Raw genomic sequence first — 27,794 nt, 5'->3', positions numbered from 1 at the left:
GGGGTTCTTGAATTGGAATTATATTGAATTTTGCTTATCATGCTATACCAAATTAAACATACATTTCAAATGCAGAGACTCTGAGACCATGTTGAAGTGACAGGTTGGCGCTGTATCAGCACAATGGACAGTACCCTACACACTAAAGCCAGGCCGTTTTGGTAATGAATATAGGCTACAAGATAGATAGGGTAATTCACCTATTACAAACAACCTATGTGAATGCAGCCGTACATACAGTTGTCTTACCAAAATAATGCAAACTAAATGCTGAAAGTAGTAGCCTAGTTATACATGCATGCAAACAAAAATACTGACTAGCATTTTGTCTTAGAAAAGCGACACAACTGCAAATGCGAAAGAATGAATGCGAACAGAACAAAACAACGATACAAAGTAGGCTTAAATATCAGATCGATAAAGGCATGCCACAATCTATATTTAGGCAAGTTACATTAACAGTAAACAAACGCAGTAAACAAAAGGTGAATGGACATCCAAATAACCAAAACAGCCATGCAAAGCTGTCTTGCCAAACAAATAGGCCTATAGGCCCACTTCAAACATTGAAAACCATGCTGCTTATGAGTACAGCAACGAGTTGTGATATGGCACCATACACTTCTGTGGATCATATTCCACCCACGTAATCAATTAAGCAATGTCAGCCTACCATAAACACGTGTCCAATACGTACAGTTTAATTTACAACCATGAAAAACAATAGGCTACCAAGAAAACCATAATAGATTGTAACTACACACACCGGTCTGTTTTAGGTTAACTTGTAGACAAACTGGAATTAAAGACACTTTTGTAATACAGTAAAGTTAACAAATTATACACTATATACATATCCAAGTATGTGTACACCCCTTCAAATTAGTGGATTCGGCTATTACAGCCACGCCCGTTGCTGGCAGGTATATAAAATCGAGCACACAGCCATGCAATCTCCATAGACAAACATTGGCAGTAGAATGGCCTTACTGAAGAGCTCAGTGACTTTCAACGTGGCACCATCATAGGATGCCGCTTTTCCAACAAGTCAGTTCGTCAAATTTCTGCCCTGCTCCAGTCAACTGTAAGTGTTGTTATTGTGAAGTGGAAACGTCTAGGAGCAACAACGGCTCAGCCGCAAAGTAGTAGGCCACACAAGCTCACAGAACGGGACCACCGAGAGATGAAGCGCGTATCGCGTAAAAATCAACTGTGCTCAGTTGCAACACTCACTACCGAGTTCCAAACTGCCTCTGGAAGCAACGTCAGCACAATAACTGTTCGTCGGGAGCTTCATGAAATGGGTTTCCATGGACGAGCAGCCGCACACAAGCCTAAGATCAGCATGTGCAATGCCAAGCGACGGCTGGAGTGGTGTAAAGCTTGCCGCCATTGGACACTGGAGCAGTGGAAACGTGTTCTCTGGAGTGATGAATCACGCTTCACCATCTGTCAGTCTGACAGACCAATCTGGGTTTGGCAGAAACCAGGAGAATGCTACCTGCCCGAATGCATAGTGCCAACTGAATTTTTGGTGGAGGAGGAATAATTGTCTGGGGCAACAGTTTCCGTTTCAGCATGACAATGCCCCAGTGCAAAAAGTGAGGTCCATACAGAAATGGTTTGTTGAGATCGGGCTGGAATAACTTGACTGGCCTGCACAGAGTCCTGACTTCAACCCCATCAAATACATTTCGGATGAATTGTAACGCTGACTACGAGCCAGGCCTAATTGTCCAACATCAGTGCCCGACTCCACTAATGTTCTTGTGGCTGAATGGAAGCAAATCCCCGCAGCAATGTCCCAACATCTATTGGAAAGCCTTCCCAGAAGAGTGGAGGCTGTTATAGCACTAAAGGGGGGACCAGCTCCATATTAATGCCCATGATTTTGGAATGAGATGTTTGACTAACAGGTGTCCACATACACTACATGACCAAAAGTATGTTGGATTCACGTCTCTAACTCAACCCCCCCAAAAAATGTGGCTCAGATGAAACTATCCAAGCATTAGATATATCCTTTAAGTGTTGATATTTGGTTGCATTGTGAACCAAACACATTTCAATACTTTTGTAAATCAGTAAATAGCCTAAAGTTAAGGCTCTTACAAACTAACTTAGAAGTATTTATTCAACCTTAAAATGAGTAACACATCCTTGGCCACATGTTGAGGTTAGCCTACTGTAACTATAAATGTCTTCTTATGTAATCATAGAAAGCGTGCATGTTCAAAATAGCATGCAAAGTTCGCAGGTCTGTGGAGACCTTCATAAGCTCTATAATAATCTGAGCAGAATCTCGAACAGCATTGACCACTTGTACTGTATACTTGTAATGTTATCTCAACTGCAATCCAGGTCATTTGGTTGTGCTATTAGTGATAACACATTTCGTTGTTGTATAAATACAAAATATCTGACATTGTATTTACATTTGAACTTTGTTGTGCTTTTAAATGGTTGAACATGCAGTGATATTACATTTAGATGACAACTAAACCAAAAATTAGACATTGTTTTTCCATCGTAATTTGGTTGTGCTTTTAGATGGTTGAAAGTATAGTGATAACACATTGGGAATTCAACAAACTTCTGGCTGTCTTTTAGAGTGGATGAATAAAGGTTGAAATCTCATTGATCAACATCTCAACCAAATATGACCCAATTTTCCACCTTGAAATGTTGTGGTGTGCCCAGTGGGTGGCCACTAAGACTGATGGAGGAAGAAGCTAACGAGGAAACATTTATACATTCTATTATGGTGCTTTTGACGAGGGTAAAGCTGTGTCTTGGCTTTGTATGTTCATGTGAGGGTGGAGGTTTGTAAATGGATTCTATAGAGTGGAGATGTGTGTTGTGTTTTCTAATAATCTGTATTTTCAAACATTGTACTTGTAAAGTTGAAGTTGATGTAGCGACAGGTATTTGCACCGTTCAGTCCATCCAAGGAATGAATTTGTCACAACTTCATTCTAATTCTGAACCAAACATTCCAGTATACAGACAGTGTTTCTGTAATCCTGCATCTGTTACAGTGTCTTGTCGGGAATTTTCCATTACAATGTGATCTGACTACATTTCCCTGGCTGTTTACTAATGGGCCCCTAGTACTCCTCTCGTTTGAGTTTGGATTAACAGAGAGTGAATGGAGCAAGCAGCATACTGAATTACTCATTCCTTCCTCAGGCTCGATGATGACACCTTCTTTACGTTCTCCCCAGGGAACCCCTTCATCATCCGCCTCTTGAATGTTAAACATGAACCAAAGCCTTTTCTGAATAAAAGGGTGTATGGTAGATCTCTCCATCACATGGAAATAAAGAAATGAGAAGTGGCATAGAGGGAAGACAGACACTGGTGGTTGTTAAAAAGTACCAAATTCTGTGCCATGGAAGTAGAAGACTGCACTACTTGCCATTTGCTACATAATTAATTTGTAAATGTTTTTTACTGTTCAGTGTAAGGTTAATTAATGAACCACCTATCGACAAGTGTGGGCCCGTGAAAGATGTGTAATGCACTTGTATCCAGATTGAATCACTAGAGTACAGTGTTATTCCTAACCTTGCAGTCACATGTCCTGTTACTTAACAATCTGTGGTTGTGATGAGGAGACGCCAGCTGTGTCTATGAGGCTCTAATAAAGCTGCTGTCACGATCGTCTTGACTTTGTAGAGAGGACCAAAACGCAGCGTGTGAGAAATACATTCTTCTTTTATTTGAGAAGAGCAACGAACGAAACAAAACAACAAACTGACGACCGTGAAGCTATATAAACAGAAATGGTGCTTACACTGACCACTACACACTGACATAGACAATTACCCACAACAGCTAAAGCCTATGGCTGCCTTAAATATGGCTCCCAATCAGAGACAACAATAACCAGCTGTCTCTAATTGAGAACCAATTCAGGCAACCATAGACTTTCCTAGACACCTACACTGAACACTAAACCATCTACTCTACTTAACCCCCTAAACCATACAACACCCTAGACAATACAAAAAACACACAAAGACAACCCACCCCAACTCACGCCCTGACCAACTAAATAAATAAAAGAAAAAGGAACAATAGGTCAGGAACGTGACAGCTGCAGTGTGTTACTCTAAACAAACTTGAAAAGTAACATCCCTGGGGAGCGGCTGAACTATTTACAGGGAACTTTAAAGATATGAATAGACAAGACCAGCAGCCCATATTCCCATGACAGCCAATTGTAAATAAAAGTAGGCTTTCGGTGCCTTGGACGAACTGACTTCAAACACCAAATGAGTGAGATTTCTCAGGTGGCAGATGGTACTTTCAAACAAGGCTGATCATAATCTTAGATAAAAGCAGCCTCACTAAAAATAAATTATTAAATCATTAACTTTTTTGCAAATTCATGCTTGACAAGACCCCTTCATTATAATTTATTGGTAATAAAAGACTAAAGAGAGGAGTAATTAGTTGTTAAGGATGCATATATTTACCACACATAGAGAGGAAAAACAGCAGTTCAAGCTGCTCTGAATATGATTACCAAAAACTTAAGGGGAAACTTTTAATGCTATTCAAAGCATTTTCTGAGTTTGAAGCAATTAAGTTATCGACAATACACGCCAGGGACCTAATTTATAACCGTTGCTTAAATTTCCCACTAAATATCTGCGCATGCCATTTTTGAAAATGAATAGCCTGTGTTAGAATGCACATAATGAGAATGATAAACTTGGCGCATACTACACACACGTATGTTTCCCGTTATAAATCAGACCTGTCATAAAACTGTGCACATGTGAACAAGCATCCGCCTGGAAAACGTCCTCCATTCACCTTTTATGGTGACAATAACGCTGTATAATTTGGACCTATTGGAGTTAGGCCCCAGCAGTTTCTAAAAGAAAGAGCAATGGCAAATTTTATCAAATGTTTTTGGAGGTGTTGGCAGAACCTTTTTATCATTTGCACTAACTTATGCTGTATTTGGCAAAGGACTGTGACAGTTTCTGAAAGAAAAAGCAATGGCAAATTCTTGTGGACCTGTCAGCAGAACGTTAGAATTCAATGTTTTCCATTGACTTTCCCCCAACCTAAATATGGTGGACTGCTCGCAAATTCTCAAAAATTGTCTAGGCTACTGACAGTACTTACAGTAGTAGCTAGCTGCAGCCTACATACTTCAATGTAAAATATCAACTGTCTGTTCACCAGTTAAATTCGACTGTGTATTATAAGCGTTGCTCTATGGGATTGCATACAGCAAAACCTTAAATACATAGCCTATTTACTAGGCTACTATGCCCAGTTAAATGAGATGTGCATAGAAATGTGTTATGTGGCTACTTCAGGAATATGAGCTGATCACAGCCAGAAAAGGTGAGGAATTTATTCTGCAATGGTTATGAAAATAAATGGGATAAAGAATCTCATTTCTAATTATTTTAGGTTCCAAAAATAATACTCATAGGCCTAGATGTTCACTCTTCTCAATAATGGCAAATAGCTGCATTTTTATGTGTTCTGTTTTTGTTGTGTTTTTTTTATGAATAAGTGTGTCATCAAATCCCCCATTTGCACAAAATACTTACTTGCCTGCTAAGCTTGCAATCAGTGGCAGCTCGTAATTGGACTGAATACCCGGGGCAGGGGGGGATTGTCATATTGTCAACAAAGCATAACAGAATAATCATGCCAAGTTTACAAATTACCGGTTGTTTTTTGGGAAGATATATAAAGTGATCTGTGCATTTGAACAACAGAATAAATACACCCATACACTACATGACCAAAAGTATGTGGACACGTGCTCGTCGAACATCTCATTCCAAAATCATGGGCATTTATATGGAGTTGGTCCCGCCTTTGCTGCTGTAACAGCCTCCACTCTTCTGGGAAGGCTTTCCACTAGATGTTGGAACATTGCTGCGGGGACTTGTTTCCATTCAGTTGGGCACTGGTGTTGGGTTGATTAGGCCTGGCTCGCAGTCGGCGTTCCAATTCATCTCAAAGGTGTACGATAGGGTTGAGGTCAGGGCTCTGTGCAGGCTTGTCAGGTTCTTCCACACCGATCTTGACAAGCCATTTCTGTATGGACCTCGCTTTGTGCCTGGGGGCATTGTCTTGATGAAACAGGAAAGGGCCTTCCCCAAACTGTTGCCACAAAGTTGGAAGCACAGAATCGTCTAGAATGTCATTGTATGCTGTAGCGTTAAGATTTCACTTCACTTGAACTAAGGGGCCTAGCTCAAACCATGAAAAACAGCCCCAGACAATTATTCCTCCTCCACCAAACTTCACAGTTGGCACTATGCATTGGGGCAGGTAGCGTTCTCCTGGTATCCACCAAACCCAGATTCGTCCGTCGGACTGCCAGATGGTAAAGAGTGATTCATCACTCCAGAGAACACGTTTCCACTGCTCCAGAGTCCAATGCCGGCAAGCTTTACATCACTCCAGCCGACGCTTGGCATTGCACATGGTGATCTTAGGCTTATGTGTGGCTGCTCGGCCATGGAAACACATTTCATGAAGCTCCCGACGAACAGTACTTGTGCTGACGTTGCTTCCAGAGGCAGTTTGGAGCTCGGTAGACAATTTTTATGCGCTACGTGCTACAGCACTTGGCAGCCCCGTTCTGTGAGCTTGTGTGGCCAACCACTTCGCCGCGGAGCCGTTGTTGCTCCTAGACGTTTCCACTTCATAATAACAGCACTTACAGTTGACCAGGGCAGCTCTAGCAGGGCATACGTTTGACAAACTGACTTGTTGGAAATGCGGCATCCTATGACAACGCCACGTTGAAAGTCATTGAGCTCTTCAGTACGGGCCAATCTACTGCCAATGTTTGTCTATGGAGATTGCATGGCGGTGTGGTTGATTTTATACACCTGTCAGAAACGTGTCTGGCTGAAATGGCCAAATCCACTAATTTGAAGGGTTGTCCACATACTTTGTATATACTGTATACTGTATTTCACTTTTGCGTGTAAACAGAATCACCACGATTGCCCATGCTGTCAATGTTTTCTATATTTAGAACAAGCAGAGAGCAGCTAGCCAGCTTAACAGTGCATCGATGACACTCACAAGCACAGGGAAAACGCATCAAATAAAATGTTATGTCACATGCGCTGAATACAATAGGTGTAGACTACCGTGAAATACTTACATCCGAGCCCTTTCCCAACAATGCAGAGTTAAAAGTAAGAAAAATTACACAAACAAAATAAAATAACAAGGCTATGTACAAGGAGTACCGGTACCGAGTCAATGTGCAGGGACACAAGTTAGTTGAGGTAATATGTACATGTAGATAGGGGTAGGGGTAAAAGTGTCTAGGCAATCAGGATAGATAATAAACAGAGTACCAGCAGCATATGTGAAGAGTGTGAAACAGTGTGAAAGTGTGTGTATGTGTGAGTGGTGTCAATATGCATGTATGTGTGTGTGTTTTGTGTGTGTGAGCGTATTGTCTTGTGTGCTGGAGTGTCAGTGAGTGTGCATAGAGCCAGTGCAAAAGAGTCTGTACAAAAAAAGAGTGTCAATGCAAATGGTCCAGGAAGCCATTTGATAAACTAACTGTTCAGCAGTCTTATGGCGTGCGGGTAGAAGCTGTTCAGAAGCCTTTTGGTCCCAGACTTGGCGCTCCGGTACTGCTTGCCATGCGGTAGCAGAGAGAACAGTTTATGACTTGGGTGGCTCAAATCTTTGACAATTTTCAGGGCCTTCCTCTGACACCCCCTGGTATAAAGGTCCTAGATGGCAGGGAGCTCGACCCCAGTGATGTACTGGGCCGTACACACTACCCTCTGTAATGGCTTATGGTTGGATGCAAAGCAGTTGCCATACCAAGCGGTGATGTAGCCAGCTCTCAATGCTGCAGCTGTTTAACCTTTTGAGGATTTGAAGGCCCATGCCAAATCTTTTCAGCCTCCTGAGGGGGAAGAGGCATTGTCGTGCCTTCTTTACGACAGTGTTGGTGTGTTTGGATCATGATATGTCCTTAGTGATTTGGACACCGAGGAACTTGAAGCTCTCAACCCACTCCACTACAGAACCGTCGATGTGACAAGCACAGATGCGACAAGTGAAAACCAATTAACAAGCTAACTGGGGATAGCTAGCTAGCATAATGTCACAAGCATGATGAGCTCACCAGTAACGTTTGTCAGACTTGAAATTGGCATGCCGATGCAGTCGTGGCCAAAAATATTGGCACCCTTTAACTTTTTTCTAATACTGCACATTTCTTCCAGAAAACTTTGAAAAAAATATATATTTTGGTATCCATGTATGCATATGTATGTTTTCGATATGCAGTTGAACCCCTCAAAGAAAATCTGAATAATTTACTAAATGTTAGCTTATTCCACAAAGAAATACTAAAATGGCCCGTACATTTTTATTGGCACCTTCTAGAAGTAGTTAGTGTCACGTGTGCTCCCTTTCCGGTCACCAGGCTGCTTGTTTATGGCGCACACCTGTCAGCGTTACGCGCATTTGCGCATTATGACACTCACCTGGGCTCCATCACCTCCTTGATTAACTGCCCTTCATTTTTTTTAAACATTTTTATTTAACCTTTATTTAACCAGGTAGGCCAGTTGAGAACAAGTTCTCATTTACAACAGCGACCTGGCCAAGTTAAAGCAAAGCTGTGCGACAAAAACAACAACATAGAGTTACACATGGGATAAACAAACATACAGTCAATAACACAATAGAAAATCTGTATACAGTGTGTGCAAATGAAATAAGGAGGAAAGGCAATAAATAGGCCATAGTGGCGAAGTAATTACAATTGAGCAGTTAACACTAGAGTGATAGATGTGCAGATGAGGATGTGCAAGTAGAAATACTGGTGTGCAAAAGAGCAGAAAATAAAATATGGGGATGAGGTAGGTTGTTGGTTGAATGGGCTATTTACAGATGGGCTGTGTACAGCTGCAGCGATCGGGAAGCTGCTCTGACAGCCGATGCTTGAAGTTAGTGAGGGAGATATAAGTCTCCAACTTCAGTGATTTTTGCAATTCGTTCCAGTCATTGGCAGCAGCGAACTGGAAGGAAAGGCGGCCAAAGGAGGTGTTGGCTTTGGGGATGACCAGTGAAATATACCTGCTGGAGCGCGTGCTACGGGTGGGTGTTGCTATGGTGACCAGTGAGCTGAGATAAGGTGGAGCTTTACCTAGCAAAGACTTATAGATGACCTGGAGCCAGTGGGTTTGGGGACGAATATATAGCGAGGACCAGCCAACGAGATCATACAGGTCGCAATGGTGGGTAGTATGTTTATATGTCACTCCCTTTGGTTTCTTCCCCAGTTGTCATTGTTTCTGTTCCTGTGTCATGTCTGTGCATTGTCTGTGTTTCTTATTTTGTATTATGTTGTGTTTATTTATTAAAACACTCACTCCCTGAACTTGCTTCCCAACTCTCAGCGCACATCGTTACAGAATGACGACTCAACAAAGGGAAGCATCAGGGAGGTTTTTAAAAAACTAATTGTGTTGGGGGTGATGTGTTGGGGAGCGGAGCGGAGCTACTTGAGAGGCCTCAGCCGGTTGGATAGGCTCCCATGCCTAAGCTGGATGAACAGGTTCCCGTGCCTCAGCCGAGGCAACCGGGGAGATCTCAGCCGGCTCATTAGGCTCTTACTCCTCAGCTGGTTCATCAGGTTTCTGCGCCTCAGCAGAGGAAACTGGTCCGCTCAGGATCCCCGGGATCGTCCCTGTGGATGGCGCCCTGCGGCTGGAGCCGAACGCACCAGGGAGAGGCTACTGTCACGAATGCGCTCTCTCCGGCACTCTAGATCATCATGCTCCCATGCCTTAGCCGGATCGACAGGTTCCCGCGCCTTAGCAGAGGTAACCGGTCCACTCCTGATCCCCGGGATCGTCATTTTGGTCGGCGTCCTGGGGCTGGTGCCGCGCATCGGAGAGGGGGTACTGTCACGTGTGCTCCCTCTCCGGCCTCTAGGTCACCAGGCTGCTCGTTTATGGCGCACACCTGTCACCAGCATTATGCGCATTTGCGCATAATGACTGTCACGTTCCTGACCTGTTTTCTGTTAATTTTGTATGTGTTTAGTTGGTCAGGGCGTGAGTTGGGGTGGGCATTCTATGTTTTGTGTTTCTATGTTTAGGTTAGTGGTAATTAGCCTTATATGGTTCTCAATCAGGGACAGGTGTTTGACGTTTCCTCTGATTGAGAACCATATAAAGGTAGGCTGTTCACACTGTTTGTTTGTGGGTGATTGTCTTCTGTGTCTGTGTATGTTGCACCACACGGGACTGTTTCGGTTTGTTCGTTTGTTGTAGTCTGTACCTGTTCGTGCGTTCTTCGTGTTATATGTAAGTTCACATAGTTCAGGTCTGTCTACGATTCGTTTGTTATTTTGTAGTTTGTTGAAGTGTTTTCGGTTTTCGTCTTTACTTTAATAAACTTAATTATGTCTACATTCCACGCTGCGCTTTGGTCCAATCCCTACTCCTCCTCTTCTTCCGAAGAGGAGGAGGACACCCGTTACAGAATCACCCACCTAACAAGGATCAAGCAGCGTGAGAGGAACCAACAACAGCGGCAAAGAAACCAGGACTCGTGGACTTGGGAGGAAATATTGGACGGAAAGGGACCCTGGGCTCAACCAGGAGAATATCGCCGCCCCAAAGCTGAGCTGGAGGCAGCGAAAGCAGAGAGGCGGCGATATGAGGAGGCAGCACGGAAACAAGGCTGGAAGCCCGTAAGTCAAACCCAAAAATTTCTTGGGGGGGGGCTCTCGGGAAGTGTAGTTGGGTCAGTCAGGAGACGTGAGCCAACTCCTCCTGCTTACCGTAAGGAGCCGGTGAAGGCGGATTTGGAGGTGAGTGACGCAGAGACAGTAAAGGAGTTAATGGAGAAATTGGAGGAGAGAGTTATGAGGGATGTACTGGTTTGGTGCTTTAGGCACGGCATCCGTCCGACTGAACGTGTTGGTGAGTTGATGTCACCGGGTACCGCTCTCCATACTCGTCCTGAGGTGCGTGCTAGCCGTCTGGTTAAGACAGTGCCTACACCACGCACCAAGCCTCCTGTGCGTCTCCAGAGTCCTGTGCGTCTCCAGAGTCCTGTTTCTCCTCCATGCACTCTCCCTATGGTGCGTGTCTCCAGCCCAGTACCACCAGTGCTGGCACCACGCATCAAGCCTCCTGTGCGTCTCCAGAGCCCTGTACGCACTGATCATTCTCCCCGCACTCGCCCTGAGGTGCGTGCCCTCAGCCCGGTACCACCAGTCCCGGTACCACGCACCAGTTCTATAGTGCGCCTCGAGAACTCAGTGTGCCCTGTTCCTCCTCCACGCACTCTCCCTGTGGTGCGTGTCTCCAGCCCAGTGCCTCCAGTTCCGGCACCACGCATCAAGCCTCCTGTGCGTCTCCAGAGCCCTGTACGCACTGTTCCTTCTCCCCGTACTCGCCCTGATGTGCGTGCCCTCAGCCCGGTACCACCAGTGCCGGTACCACGCACCAGGCCTATAGTACGCCTTGAGAGTCCAGTGTGCCCTGTTGCTGCTCCCCGCACTAGCCTGAAGGTGCGTGTCTTTAGCCCGGTACCTCCAGTTCCGGTACCACGCACCAGGCCTACAGTGCGTCTCAGCCGGCCAGAGTCTGCCGTCTGCCCAGCGGCGCCTGAACTGCCCGTCTGCCCAGCGGCGCCTGAACTGCCCGTCTGCCCAGCGGCGCCTGAACTGCCCGTCTGCCCAGCGGCGCCTGAACTGCCCGTCTGCCCAACGGCGCCTGAACTGCCCGTCTGCCCAACGGCGCCTGAACTGCCCGTCTGCCCAACGCCGTCTGAACTGTCCGTCTGCCAAGCGCCGCATGAACTGCCCGTCTGTACTGAGCCTTCAAAGCCGCCCGTCTGTACTGAGCCTGCAAAGCCGCCCGTCTGTACTGAGCCTGCAAAGCCGCCCGTCTGCCATGAGCCTTCAGAGCCGTCCGCCAGACAGGAGCCGCTAGAGCCGTCCGCCAGACAGGAGCCGCTAGAGCCTTCCGCCAGACAGGAGCCGCTAGAGCCTTCCGCCAGACAGGAGCCGCTAGAGCCTTCCGCCAGACAGGAGCCGCTAGAGCCTTCCGCCAGACAGGAGCAGCCAGAGCCTTCCGCCAGACAGGAGCAGCCAGAGCCTTCCGCCAGACAGGAGCAGCCAGAGCCTTCCGCCAGACAGGATCAGCCAGAGCCTTCCGCCAGACAGGATCAGCCAGAGCCTTCCGCCAGACAGGATCAGCCAGAGCCTTCCGCCAGACAGGATCAGCCAGAGCCTTCCGCCAGACAGGATCAGCCAGAGCCTTCCGCCAGACAGGATCAGCCAGAGCCGTCAGCGAGCCATGACCAGCCAGAGCCGTCAGCGAGCCATGACCAGCCAGAGCCGTTAGCGAGCCATGACCAGCCAGAGCCGCCAGCGAGCCATGACCAGCCAGAGCCGTCATCCAGCCATGACCAGCCAGAGCCGTCATCCAGCCATGACCAGCCAGAGCCGTCATCCAGCCATGACCAGCCAGAGCCGTCATCCAGCCATGACCAGCCAGAGCCGTCATCCAGCCATGACCAGCCAGAGCCGTCATCCAGCCATGACCAGCCAGAGCCGTCATCCAGCCAGGATCCGCCAGAGCCGTCATCCAGCCAGGATCCGCCAGAGCCGTCATCCAGCCAGGATCCGCCAGAGCCGTCATCCAGCCAGGATCCGCCAGAGCCGTCATCCAGCCAGGATCCGCCAGAGCCGTCATCCAGCCAGGATCCCCCAGAGCCGTCATCCAGCCAGGATCCGCCAGCCAGCCAGGTGCTGCCGTCCCTCAGTCCGGAGCTGCCGTCCCTCAGTCCGGAGCTGCCGTCCCTCAGTCCGGAGCTGCCGTCCCTCAGTCCGGTGCTGCTCCTTATCCCGGTGATGCTCCTTATCCCGGTGATGCTCCTTATCCCGGTGATGCCCCTTAATTTAGGTGGGGTTATTTGGAGGGTGGTCATTGTGAGGGGGATAAAGAAGCGGGGATTTATTATGGTGGGATGGGGACCACGCCCAGAGCCTGAGCCGCCACCGTGGACAGATGCCCACCCAGACCCTCCCCTAGACTTTTGGTGGTGTGTCCGGAGTTCGCACCTTGAGGGGGGGGTTCTGTCACGTTCCTGACCTGTTTTCTGTTAATTTTGTATGTGTTTAGTTGGTCAGGGCGTGAGTTGGGGTGGGCATTCTATGTTTTGTGTTTCTATGTTTAGGTTAGTGGTAATTAGCCTTATATGGTTCTCAATCAGGGACAGGTGTTTGACGTTTCCTCTGATTGAGAACCATATAAAGGTAGGCTGTTCACACTGTTTGTCTGTGTATGTCACTTGTGTCTGTGTATGTTGCACCACACGGAACTGTTTCGGTTTGTTCGTTTGTTGTAGTCTGTACCTGTTCGTGCGTTCTTCGTGTTATATGTAAGTTCACATAGTTCAGGTCTGTCTACGATTCGTTTGTTATTTTGTAGTTTGTTGAAGTGTTTTCGGTTTTCGTCTTTACTTTAATAAACTTAATTATGTCTACATTCCACGCTGCGCTTTGGTCCAATCCCTACTCCTCCTCTTCTTCCGAAGAGGAGGAGGACACCCGTTACAATGACACTCACCTGGGCTCCATCACCTCCTTGATTACCTGCCCTTTATATGTCACTCCCTTTGGTTTCTTCCCCAGTCGTCATTATTTCTGTTCCTGTGTCATGTCTGTGCCTTGTCCGTGTTTCTTATTTTGTATTATGTTCTGTTTATTTATTAAAACACTCACTCCCTGAACTTGCTTCCCGACTCTCAACGCACATCGTTACAGTTAGAAATAATTAGATTTTGAGCAGGGGATTCTCCTTTACTTTGGAATTGAACTCACCTGCCAAGCATAGAGAATCTCAAGGCTAGAAGTCCATCACCAGAGACCTTAATGTTCTTGTTTCCACCGTACATAATGTTATCAAGAAGTTTAAGGCCCATGCCACTGTAGCCAAACTCACTGGACGTGGACGCAAGAGAAAACTTGATGGAAGATTGCAGAGAAGAATTGTTCGATTGGTGGAGAAAGAACCTCGATCAACTGCCACACAGATTCAAGCTGACCTTCGGACACAAGGTATGATGGTTTCAACTCGCAGCATCCGTTGCCAACACAATGAAAGGGGGTAAAATGGTGAGAGACCCAGGAGGACCCCACTGCTGAGAGAGAGACATAAGAAAGCCTGATGGCAAAGTGCCAAAACACAGCTGAACATGCCAAACATCCTTCTGGGAGAATGTCCTCTGGACATTGAAGACCAAATTATAGCTTTTCGGTAAAGCACACCATCTCTATGTTTATAGAAAACAAAATTAAGACTTCAAAGAAAATAACACCTTCCCTACAGTCAGTCGTGGAGGAGGTTCATTGATGTTTTGGGGTTGCTTTGCTGCCTCTGGCACTGGGTGCCTTGAACGTGTGCATGGCATCATGAAATCAGGAGTGCAATGTCGGACCCAGTGTCAGAAAGCCGGGTCTCCGTCGAAGGTCATGGGTCTTTCAGCAGGACAATGACCCAAAACACACTTAAAATAGCACTCAGGAATGGTTCAAGACAAAACACTGGACTGTTCTGAAGTGGCCAGCAATGAGTCCAGATCTAACTCCCATTGAAAACTTGTGGAGAGATCTGAAAACAGCAGTTAGGAGAAGGCACCCTTCAAATATGGGAGGACTGGAGCAGTTTGCACAAGAGGAGAGGGCCAAACTGCCAGTACAGAGGTGCACAAAGCTCATCAATGGCTATAGGAAGTGCTTGATTGCAGTTATTTGACCAAAGGCTGTGCTACCAAACATTTTGTCAATGCCATTTCTGATTTAAATGGATATATTAAGTTCTAAATCAAAAACAACGTTTTTTTAATATTAACACTGAAATAAAGAATTATGGAGACCAAATACCTCGGTCAATTTCAACTTATTTTTAGGGAAAATTGTGAGTTACTTGAAAAAAGTGCAAGGGTGCCAATATTTCTGTCCACAACTGTAGTGTCCACTAACTAGCATCTAATGGCAGGGGAAACAAAAACAGCGTTGTGAATTGGGCACAGCCACAGAGACATGAATTGTTGTCCTACCAGATCCACAAGAATGTTCTAGATAGTGTATCCCTCTGTCCTTCAACTGTTGATGGATGTGGATGTTCGGTTCATGTCCCAGGCTCCCAATGACTGTCATGATTATTTATTTACAAGTTCATTGCAATTTGCTCTTTAGCATCATCTGGTTCAGTATCTGATAGAACAGACCCAGAACCTGGGCATTCATTTCAACGACCGAAGACAGTCCATTTACTTAGTGCTATGAAAACCATGTCATGAAATCCTGCAATCTCATTGCTGCAGTCCCCTCCAATAGCAAGGAATGTATACTGTAGTGGGCAATGCAGTCCAAGCGCTGGAGGAAGGCCAAACGCCCGAAGCTGCTGTCTGATAGCAGAGCAGTAGGTAACTGAGCAGCTTGTTTTGAACAATGTACAGAAATTAACAACACTTCTATGGACATTTTAAACATAATCCTGTGTGCACACATGGTCTAAAGTTTGCGTGGAGCTAAGGACATTCTCACTCTAAGTTCAGTTTTGCCAACTTTTGCGGGAAAAGTGGCGCACGCATGGTTTGGGGTATATTTTGTATGTACGCAATGTTTATAAATGAGGCCCCTGATCACTCATAGTTCAGGTTGTGCCCTTGTTCAATTAGTTGCAAAACATAATGGATTTGTAACATGCTGCATAAGAAAGATCCATTTAACCTGAAATTTGGAATGTAGTACTTTGAAATATTATTAGAAATAACAACTAGCAATAGGAAATGGTCTAATCTTCTTAAAAGCCTGTTATTTTTACAAGCCATTATGCAAATGTTTTATTAAATGCCTTTTCAATGATTATTTGATGTTTAAATTTGCATGTCATTAATTACATTGACTACTGTTACTACATTAGCTCAAGACTGTAAAACAGATGGCCTTGTTCTAGCTCCCCAAGCCCAACAGTAAAGCGTATTGTGGTAAGACCAGGATATGAACCCAGATTTTCACATTTGCAACTGATATTTTATCAATGTCCTTTTTATTACAAATGGGGAATTAGAGTACATTGAACTCACAATAAGTAGTAGGTTTGGTGTTACAACCTTACATCAGCCATTTCTTCAAGTTTAAGAAAAATGCAGTGGTGAAACGTGACTATAAGACAGGAACTAGGCCTTCAGAGGAACCAAATCTTCCAATACCTTGTATCAAACTCAAAAATCAAGAAAATAACAGAAAACATAGCATGCGCCCCACATTTTATGTTCTGTATTCGGACCATTCTAGTTCTAGTGGGAAAAAAGCAATGCTTTTGATGACATTATGAATTAATCAAACAGGCCTGGCTATGCTTCGGGCTGCCGCGCACACAGAGACAGAACCAGCATGGACACAAAGCATGAAATTGTGTGACCAGCAAAACAAAGTACACACTGTTTAAACAACCCATGAATCACATTAACACCAATAGCAACAACAACAGTGTCACCTCAAAGGTGACAGGCTCATGGTGCTGAAAGGACAGCGACCGTAATACCTGTGCATTCCATGGCACTGAAGGAGAGAGAGTTTTGATCAAACACATAGACCGGGCTGATAGACAAGCGACAGCAGTCACACACAGCATCAAATAATATTAAAGATAAACAGCCCATTCACTCTAGTAGGCCAAAATGAAATGAACAAATCAGCTGTTACTTCCCATTGCAAATATATTTTATAATGTTCATTCCACTAAACTGTGATCTAACGTTTAAATGCAACAATGTTTGAGTCATTACTTTCAAAGGGATAGCTAACAGCAATTGAGCTGCAACAAAAAACAGTGCCACTCACCAGATGATGATCATTTGTAAACTAAATTTGAAAGAAGTTTGAAAGTTAATCTTGAAATGGTGATGCTAACAAATTAGCAACAGCATCCAACTTGAAGTTGATAACAGCTGCTGCAGCCGCCATCACCATTATTACACTACTACAACACAAGCAAACTAACATTGTCACACTACAACACAAGCTAGCTAAAGTTACTAGCTCAGGAAATCTACCGCTTGCGCCACTGATTCTTTTATCTTGTGCTGTCAGTGTTGAATGGCAGAGGCCTTCTTTCCAGCTTCTGAAGGCCTAGTCAATGGCTGGCTGAGCTAGCTAGATTTTTCTACCCAAAGACCACCAAAGAAAATCCTGATTGGATATATTTTTCTATTCAGTATTAACCCTTCTCTTTCCAACACAAATAAGAAGAAATGAAATCAGAAGTTCATTGCAATTATTGTAAATATGAAATAGAAATACAATTATTATTTTTTATTTATTTTTCCTTAGACCTCTGAAGGCCTAGAAGGCCCTCATGGTTCCCCGCTGGAAAAATGTAGTAATGGACAGAGCCTGGAGAAAAACTCTTGCTAAGGTAATGAGTGTGGAATATAATAATTGTTCTCTATTATTCACCTGGTTTCTATGGCAATATCTGTACCCAAGGATCCCCCATAGTGACTCTCAAGTACCACTTGAAGTGTCTCATTGACCCGGCCGTTGCCCATGACAACCCTCAATTCAACCTGAATTATAAAGTGCTATAGTAGCCTACTGTTATCTTGGGACGTCATGTCACAGCTCCACAGCAGTAGTTTACAAATCAATTACAAAGTCCAAGTAATGAAACCTTCCTAAAATATCCTTTAGTGTCCAACTGCTATGATGACGATACACCCAAAGCCCTATTAATGATAGTTACACCCAAAAGCCCTAGATTCTGATAATTACACAATGATAGTGTAACTATCAGAATCCTATCGGAATCCTATTGAACTACTTTTTTCTTATTGGAAATCAAAAGTGATCCTATTGGATCCTATAGGATTATTGCAATCCTATAGGTACACTTAAGTTATTTGATTTGATTCTTGTTCAGGCAACTTCTTGTCTTTGAATTAGACATTTTATTTTATTTATTATTATTATTTATTTTTTTCACCTTTATTTAACCAGGTAGGCTAGTTGAGAACAAGTTCTCATTTACAACTGCGACCTGGCCAAGATAAAGCATAGCAGTGTGAACAGACAACAACACAGAGTTACACATGGAGTAAACAATAAACAAGTCAATAACACAGTAGGGGGGAAAAATGAGTCAATATACATTGTGTGCAAAAGGCATGAGGAGGTAGGCAATAAATAGGCCATAGGAGCGAATAATTACAATTTAGCAGATTAACACTGGAGTGATAAATCATCAGATGACCATGTGCAAGTAGAGATACTGGTGTGCAAAAGAGCAGAAAAGTAAATAAATAAAAAGAGTAAGGGGATGAGGTAGGTAGACTGGGTGGGCTGTTTACAGATGGACTATGTACAGCTGCAGCGATCGGTTAGCTGCTCAGATAGCAGATGTTTAAAGTTGGTGAGGGAAATAAAAGTCTCCAACTTCAGCGATTTTTGCAATTCGTTCCAGTCACAGGCAACAGAGAACTGGAAGGAAAGGCGGCCAAATGAGGTGTTGGCTTTTTGGATGATCAGTGAGATATACCTGCTGGAGCGCGTGCTACTGGTGGGTGTTGTTATCGTGACCAGTGAACTGAGATAAGGCGGAGCTTTACCTAGCATGGACTTATAGATGACCTGGAGCCAGTGGGTCTGGCGACGAATATGTAGCGAGGGCCAGCCGACTAGAGCATACAGGTCGCAGTGGTGGGTGGTATAAGGTGATTTAGTAACAAAACGGATGGCACTATGATAAACTGCATCTAGTTTGCTGAGTAGAGTATTGGAAGCTATTTTGTAGATGACATCGCCGAAGTCGAGGATCGGTAGGATAGTCAGTTTTACTAGGGTAAGTTTGGCGGCGTGAGTGAAGGAGGCTTTGTTGCGAAATAGAAAGCCGATTCTTGATTTGATTTTGGATTGGAGATGTTACAATATAACATACAATACTACATACAATGTTATAATAACACAACATTCTGAATGCACAGTATCTATACAGTGCTTATATGCAAATATAAACTAGAAGGAAATTACAATTTTAGGTACAGTAACACAGAGATAAGAGCATTTCTGTAATTTAATATATAATTGTCACGTTCTGACCATTGTTCTTTTGTGTTTTCTTTGTTTTAGTGTTAGTCAGGACGTGAGCTGAGTGGGCATTCTATGTTGTGTGTCTAGTTTTCCTGTTTCTGTGTTTGGCCTGATATGGTTCCCAATCAGAGGCAGGTGTTAGTCATTTGTCTCTGATTGGGAGCCATATTTAGGTAGCCTGTTTTCTGTTGGGTTTTGTGGGTGGTTGTCTTCAGTTTTTGTGTGTCTGCACCAGATAGAACTGTTTCGGTTTTCACGTTTTGTTGTTTTGTATTTTGAGTGTTCACCTTTATTAAAACAAGATGAACAATTACCACGCTGCGCATTGGTCCTCCGATCCTTCTAACTTATCCTCCTCAGACGAGGAGGAAGACAACAGCCGTTACAGAACCACCTGTTATGCTGGTGAATGAGGACCCAAAAGCGACGTAATAGTAACAGAGTCTTTATTCCAGTAATAAACAAATAATGATTCTCCTGGATATTATCAATGGTCAATCCAAAACAGGAACTGAAATCCTCTCGTCAATAGAGAGGAACGACTGGAGACGCGACCACAGACTGCAGGTCGCTTCAGGAAGGCACTGGCCGTAGCTGACATAGACACCTGCTCACACGCAGCATCTGAAGAAGGCAAAGAACACGACAGGACGGAACAAGGACACAGGAACAGCAAACATCAAACAAGAATCCGACAAGGACAGAAGCGGAAAACAGAGGGAGAAATAGGGACTCTAATCAGAGGGCAAAATAGGGGACAGGTGTGAAAGAGTAAATGAGGTCGTTAGGAGAATGAGAAACAGCTGGGAGCAGGAACGGAACGATAGAGAGAGAGAAAGAGGGAAAGAACCTAATAAGACCAGCAGAGGGAAGCACAGGGACAAGACATGATGAAAGACAAAACATGACAGTACCCCCCCACTCACCGAGCGCCTCCTGGCGCACTCGAGGAGGAACCCTGGCGGCAACGAAGGAAATCATCAATCAACGAACGGTCCAGCACGTCCCGAGATGGAACCCAACTCCTCTCCTCAGGACCGTAACCCTCCCAATCCACTAAGTACTGGTGACCACGTCCCCGAGAACGCATGTCCATGATCTTTCGTACCTTGTAAATAGGAGCGCCCTCGACAAGGACGGGGGGGGGGGGGGGAAGACGAACGGGGGCGCGAAGAAAAGGCTTGACACAAGAGACATGGAAGACAGGGTGGACGCGACGAAGATGTCGCGGAAGAAGCAGTCGCACAGCGACAGGATTGACGACCTGAGAGACACGGAACGGACCAATGAACCGCGGAGTCAACTTGCGAGAAGCTGTCGTAAGGGGAAGGTTACGAGTGGAAAGCCACACTCTCTGACCGCGACAATACCTAGGACTCCTAATCCTACGTCTATTGGCGGCTCTCACAGTCTGCGCCCTGTAACGGCAAAGTGCAGACCTGACCCTCCTCCAGGTGCGCTCACAACGTTGGACAAAAGCCTGAGCGGAGGGAACGCTGGACTCGGCGAGCTGGGACGAGAACAGAGGAGGCTGGTACCCAAGACTACTCTGAAACGGAGATAGCCCGGTAGCAGACGAAGGAAGCGAGTTGTGAGCGTACTCAGCCCAGGGGAGCTGTTCTGCCCAAGACGCAGGGTTTCGAAACGAAAGGCTGCGTAATATGCGACCAATCGACTGATTGGCCCTTTCTGCTTGACCGTTAGACTGGGGATGAAACCCGGAAGAGAGACTGACAGAAGCACCAATCAAACGACAGAACTCCCTCCAAAACTGTGACGTGAATTGCGGACCTCTGTCTGAAACGGCGTCTAACGGGAGGCCATGAATTCTGAACACATTCTCAATGATGATTTGTGCCGTCTCCTTAGCGGAAGGAAGCTTAGCGAGGGGAATGAAATGTGCCGCCTTAGAGAACCTATCGATAACCGTAAGAATCACAGTCTTCCCCGCAGACGAAGGCAGACCGGTAATAAAGTCTAAGGCGATGTGAGACCATGGTCGAGAAGGAATGGGAAGCGGTCTGAGACGACCGGCAGGAGGAGAGTTACCTGACTTAGTCTGCGCGCAGTCCGAACAAGCAGCCACGAAACGGCGCGTGTCCCGCTCCTGAGTAGGCCACCAAAACCGCTGGCGAATAGAAGCAAGCGTACCCCGAACGCCGGGATGGCCAGCTAACTTGGCAGAGTGAGCCCACTGAAGAACAGCCAGACGAGTAGAGACAGGAACGAACAGAAGGTTACTAGGACAAGCGCGCGGCGACGCAGTGTGAGTGAGTGCTTGCTTTACCTGTCTCTCAATTCCCCAGACAGTCAACCCGACAACACGCCCTTCAGGGAGAATCCCCTCGGGGTCGGTAGAAGCCACAGAAGAACTAAAGAGACGGGATAAGGCATCAGGCTTGGTGTTCTTATTTCCCGGACGATAGGAAATCACGAACTCGAAACGAGCGAAAAACAACGCCCAACGAGCCTGACGTGCATTAAGTCGTTTGGCAGAACGGATGTACTCAAGGTTCTTATGGTCAGTCCAAACGACAAAAGGAACGGTCGCCCCCTCCAACCACTGTCGCCATTCGCCTATGGCTAAGCGGATGGCGAGCAGTTCGCGGTTACCCACATCATAGTTGCGTTCCGATGGCGACAGGCGATGAGAAAAGTAAGCGCAAGGATGGACCTTATCGTCAGACTGGAAGCGCTGAGACAGAATGGCTCCCACGCCCACCTCTGAAGCGTCAACCTCGACAATGAATTGTTTAGTGACGTCAGGAGTAACAAGGATAGGGGCGGATGTAAAACGCTTCTTGAGGAGATCAAAAGCTCCCTGGGCGGAACCGGACCACTTAAAGCAAGTCTTGACAGAAGTCAGAGCTGTGAGAGGGGCAGCCACTTGACCGAAATTACGAATGAAACGCCGATAGAAATTAGCGAAACCGAGAAAGCGCTGCAACTCGACACGTGACTTAGGAACGGGCCAATCGCTGACAGCCTGGACCTTAGCGGGATCCATCTGAATGCCTTCAGCGGAAATAACAGAACCGAGAAATGTGACAGAGGAGACATGAAAGGCGCACTTCTCAGCCTTCACGTAGAGACAATTCTCTAAAAGGCGCTGGAGTACACGTCGAACGTGCTGAACATGAATCTCGAGTGACGGTGAAAAAATCAGGATATCGTCAAGGTAAACGAAAACAAAAATGTTCAGCATGTCTCTCAGTACATCATTAACTAATGCCTGAAAGACAGCTGGAGCATTAGCGAGACCGAACGGCAGAACCCGGTATTCAAAATGCCCTAACGGAGTATTAAACGCCGTTTTCCACTCGTCCCCCTCTCTGATGCGTACGAGATGGTAAGCGTTACGAAGGTCCAACTTAGTAAAGAACCTGGCTCCCTGCAAAATCTCGAAGGCCGACGACATAAGGGGAAGCGGATAACGATTCTTAACCGTTATGTCATTCAGCCCTCGATAATCCACGCAGGGGCGCAGAGTACCGTCCTTCTTCTTAACAAAGAAAAATCCCGCTCCGGCGGGAGAGGAAGAAGGCACCACGGTACCGGCGTTGAGAGAAACAGACAGATAATCCTCGAGAGCCTTACGTTCGGGAGCCGACAGAGAGTATAGTCTACCCCGAGGGGGAGTGGTCCCCGGAAGGAGATCAATACAACAATCATACGACCGGTGAGGAGGAAGGGAGCTGGCTCTGGACCGACTGAAGACCGTGCGCAGATCATGATATTCCTCCGGCACTCCTGTCAAATCACCAGGTTCCTCCTGAGTAGAGGGGACAGAAGACACAGGAGGGATAGCAGACATTAAACACTTCACATGACAAGAAACGTTCCAGGATAGGATAGAATTACTAGACCAATCAATAGAAGGATTATGACATACTAGCCAGGGATGACCCAAAACAACAGGTGTAAAAGGTGAACGAAAAATCAAAAAGGAAATGGTCTCACTGTGGTTACCAGATACTGTGAGGGTTAAAGGTAGTGTCTCACATCTGATACTGGGGAGAAGACTACCATCTAAGGCGAACATGGGCGTGGGCTTCCCTAACTGTCTGAGAGGAATGTCATGTTTCCGAGCCCATGCTTCGTCCATAAAACAACCCTCAGCCCCAGAGTCTATCAAGGCACTGCAGGAAGCAGCTGAACCGGTCCAGCGTAGATGGACCGACAAGGTAGTACAGGATCTTGATGGAGAGACAGGAGTAGTAGCGCTCACCAGTAGCCCTCCGCTTACTGATGAGCTCTGGCTTTTACTGGACATGACATGACAAAATGTCCCGCAGAACCGCAATAGAGGCAAAGGCGGTTGGTGATTCTCCGTTCCCTCTCCTTAGTCGAGATGCGAATACCTCCCAGCTGCATGGGCTCAGTCTCTGAGCCGGTGGGAGGAGATGGTTGAGATGCGGAGAGGGGAAACACCGTTAACGCGAGCTCTCTTCCACGAGCTCGGTGACGAAGATCTACCCGTCGTTCTATGCGGATGGCGAGTGCAATCAAAGAGTCCACGCTGGAAGGAACCTCCCGGGAGAGAATCTCATCCTTAACCTCAGCGTGAAGTCCCTCCAGAAAACGAGCGAGCAACGCCGGCTCGTTCCAGTCACTGGAGGCAGCAAGAGTGCGAAACTCTATAGAGTAATCCGTTATGGATCGATCACCTTGACATAGGGAAGCCAGGGCCCTGGAAGCCTCCTTCCCAAAAACTGAACGATCAAAAACCCGTATCATCTCCTCTTTAAAGTTCTGATAATCGTTAGAACACTCAGCCCTTGCCTCCCAGATAGCTGTGCCCCACTCCCGAGCCCGACCAGTAAGGAGTGATATGACGTAAGCGATCCGAGCTCTCTCTCTTGAGTACGTGTTGGGCTGGAGAGAGAACACAATATCACACTGGGTGAGAAAGGAGCGACACTCAGTGGGCTGCCCAGAGTAACATGGTGGGTTATTAACCCTAGGTTCCGGAGACTCGGAAGACCAGGAAGTAGCTGGTGGCACGAGATGAAGACTCTGAAACTGTCCAGAGAGATCGGAAACCTGAGCGGCCAGGGTCTCAACGGCATGACGAGCAGCAAACAATTCCTGCTCGTGTCTGCCGAGCATTGCTCCCTGGAACTCGACGGCAGTGTTGAGAGAATCCATAGTCGCTGGGTCCATCTTGGTCGGATTCTTCTGTTATGCTGGTGAATGAGGACCCAAAAGCGACGTAATAGTAACAGAGTCTTTATTCCAGTAATAAACAAATAATGATTCTCCTGGATATTATCAATGGTCAATCCAAAACAGGAACTGAAATCCTCTCGTCAATAGAGAGGAACGACTGGAGACGCGACCACAGACTGCAGGTCGCTTCAGGAAGGCACTGGCCGTAGCTGACATAGACACCTGCTCACACGCAGCATCTGAAGAAGGCAAAGAACACGACAGGGCGGAACAAGGACACAGGAACAGCAAACATCAAACAAGAATCCGACAAGGACAGAAGCGGAAAACAGAGGGAGAAATAGGGACTCTAATCAGAGGGCAAAATAGGGGACAGGTGTGAAAGAGTAAATGAGGTCGTTAGGAGAATGAGAAACAGCTGGGAGCAGGAACGGAACGATAGAGAGAGAGAAAGAGGGAAAGAACCTAATAAGACCAGCAGAGGGAAGCACAGGGACAAGACATGATGAAAGACAAAACATGACACCACCCACCAAAAAAGGACCAAGCAGCGTGGTAACAGGCAGCGGCAGCAGGAGCAGCGCGAGAAGGAGGAATGGACATGGGAGGACGAGTTGGACGGCAAAGGACCCTGGGCAGAGCCAGGGGAATATCGCCGCCCCAAAGCAGAGCTGGAGGCAGCAAAAGCAGAGAGGCGACATTATGAGGAGCTAGCACGGCAGAGCGGCTGGAAGCCCGAGAGGCAGCCCCAAATATTTATTGGGGGGGGGGACATGGGGAGTGTGGCAGAGTCAGGAGTCAGACCTGAGCCAACTCCCCCTGCTTACCGTAAGGAGCCAAGGATGGAACCAGAGCCGGTCAGGGCGGTATTGGAGGTGAGCGAAGCAGAGACAGTAAAGGAGTTAATGGGGAGATTGGAGGAGAGAGTTATGAGGGAGGTGCTGGTTTGGTGCACGACATTCGCCCGACGGAGCGTGTCGGGGATTTGATGTCACCTGATTCAGCTCTCCATACTCGTCTTGAGGTGCGTGCTAGCCGTCTGGTGAAGACTGTGCCAGCCCCACGCACCAGGCCTCCTGTGCGCCTCCCTAGCCCTGCACGTCCTGTGCCAGCTCAGCGCACCAGCTCTCCTGTAGCAGCCCCACGTACTAGCTCTCCTGTGGCAGCCCCACGCACCAGCCCTCCGGTGCCGGCGCCACGTACCAGGCCTCCAGTTCCAGCACCCCGCACTCGTCTTGAGGTGCGTGTCCTCAGCCCAGTACCACCAGTGCCAACACCACGCACCAGGTCTACTGTGCGCCTCCTGGGTCCAGTATGCCCTGTTCCTGCTCCCCGCACTCGCCCTGTGGTGCGTGTCCCCAGTCCGGTACCACCAGTTCCGGCACCACGCACCAAGCCTACTGTGCGTCTCCAGGGTCGGCGGCGAGGGTCGCCGCTCAAAGGACGTCACTGAAGCGGACAAAGACTATGGTGGAGTGGGGTCCACGTCCAGCGCCAGGGCCGCCACCGCGGACAGATGCCCACCCAGACCCTCCCCAATAGATTCCGGTTTTGCGGCCGGAGTCCGCACCTGGGGGGGGGGGGGGTACTGTCACGTTCTGACCATTGTTCTTTTGTGTTTTCTTTGTTTTAGTGTTGGTCAGGACGTGAGCTGAGTGGGCATTCTATGTTGTGTGTCTAGTTTTCCTGTTTCTGTGTTTGGCCTGATATGGTTCCCAATCAGAGGCAGGTGTTAGTCATTTGTCTCTGATTGGGAGCCATATTTAGGTAGCCTGTTTTCTGTTGGGTTTTGTGGGTGGTTGTCTTCAGTCTTTGTGTGTCTGCACCAGATAGAACTGTTTCGGTTTTCACGTTTTGTTGTTTTGTATTTTGAGTGTTCACCTTTATTAAAACAAGATGCACAATTACCACGCTGCGCATTGGTCCTCCGATCCTTCTAACTTATCCTCCTCATATGAGGAGGAAGACGACAGCCGTTACAATAATAGTCAGCTATGCATACAAAAAACAGAATGTTCCCTTTACCTTCTTTATGTTGGGATAAGTGGAGGAAAAGAAAAACCTGAAGATAATGAGACCCCCCAACATCCCAGGGTTGTACCACTCATCTCCCTCCCTACCTGCCTCCCTCCCCTCTGTCCCTCCCTCTCTCCCTCCCTCTCTCCCTCCCCCCAAGAGATAAAGCGTCCGGAGTGAAAAAGTTGAATGAGGGAAAAAAGTTGATGGAAAAACTAAAAATATAAACGGTAATTAAAAAGAAAAAAAAACAAACGTAAAGTTCTCAGCTAGTAAAGTAAGGTTGGCAACAAAACGCACAGCAACACGTCTGCAAATTCAAGAGGAAGTGACGACTATAAGGTCACCATCTAAAGTGGCAATGGTGGTAGTTCAATATTCGTTGATTATGATGTTATTATACAGTAGTTCACATGTGTTACTGTCCATATTCATACTGTAGGTACTTTTATAAAAGGTTTGGAGGGTGGGTGCTCCTTATATTAAGCAGTGAAGTTAACTATAGTGTACAGCCAAGGTTTGAGGATAAATCCTCTAGAATGTAATGTAAATATCTATACAATTGCAATCGACAAAATCAATAGAAATCCTATAGGAGAAAAAAACATTGAATTCTTATTGGATCATAATCTTACAGAAAAGTCCTATCAGTGTACTGGAGTCTGGTGTAGCGGTCTAAGCTCCCGACTCCAGACCACATGCCCCCTCGGCGACAGGGGTTTGAGCCAAGGCTCGGCTGACTGTCTGTGCCCTTAAGCACTTTCTGTACCCTTCTATATATCTGTCTCCATACCTCTACTTATATCTTTCCTGTAAAAAAATAAATAACTCTGATCTCCTAAAAAAGATATATTAAAAAAAATTAACATTTGACCTACAGTATAGGATTCCCCCTAAAGAAATCTTATCAGATTTTGGAACTAGTCCTATTGTACTTCTATAGGATTCTAAAATACAATCCTATCGGTTAGGGGCACACTTTTGTGAATGCATTTGATTTGAATGACTGTACATTTTGGCAGGGGTGGAAAAAGTACCAAATTGTTATACTTGAGTAAAAGTAATGATACCTTAATAGAAAATGACTCAAGTAAAAATGAAAGTCACCCAGTAAAATAGTACTTGAGTAAAAGTCTAAAAGTATTTGGTTTTAAATATACTTAAGTATCAAAAGTAAATGTAATTGCTCAAATATACTTAAGTATCAAAAGTCAAATTAAAAGTATAAATAATTTAAAATTACTCATATTAACCCTTGCTCCCTTGTCCTAAGGGTAAAAAATGACCCACCTTCATTAAACCCCTAAAATAAAGAAGCTTAATTTAATTTTAAACCCCAAATCTATTTTGCATGAAGAAACAACCTGTCATTCATCACAAACTTTGTGAATATCTGGGTTTTCCCTCTTCACAATTCAGAAAGACTGTATTTAATCAGTGGACACCACAAATTGTTATTACA

The sequence above is a fragment of the Salvelinus namaycush genome, chromosome 3 (assembly GCF_016432855.1).
Source record: "Salvelinus namaycush isolate Seneca chromosome 3, SaNama_1.0, whole genome shotgun sequence".
Classification (NCBI taxonomy): domain Eukaryota; kingdom Metazoa; phylum Chordata; class Actinopteri; order Salmoniformes; family Salmonidae; genus Salvelinus; species Salvelinus namaycush.
This window is presented reverse-complemented; position numbering follows the sequence as displayed.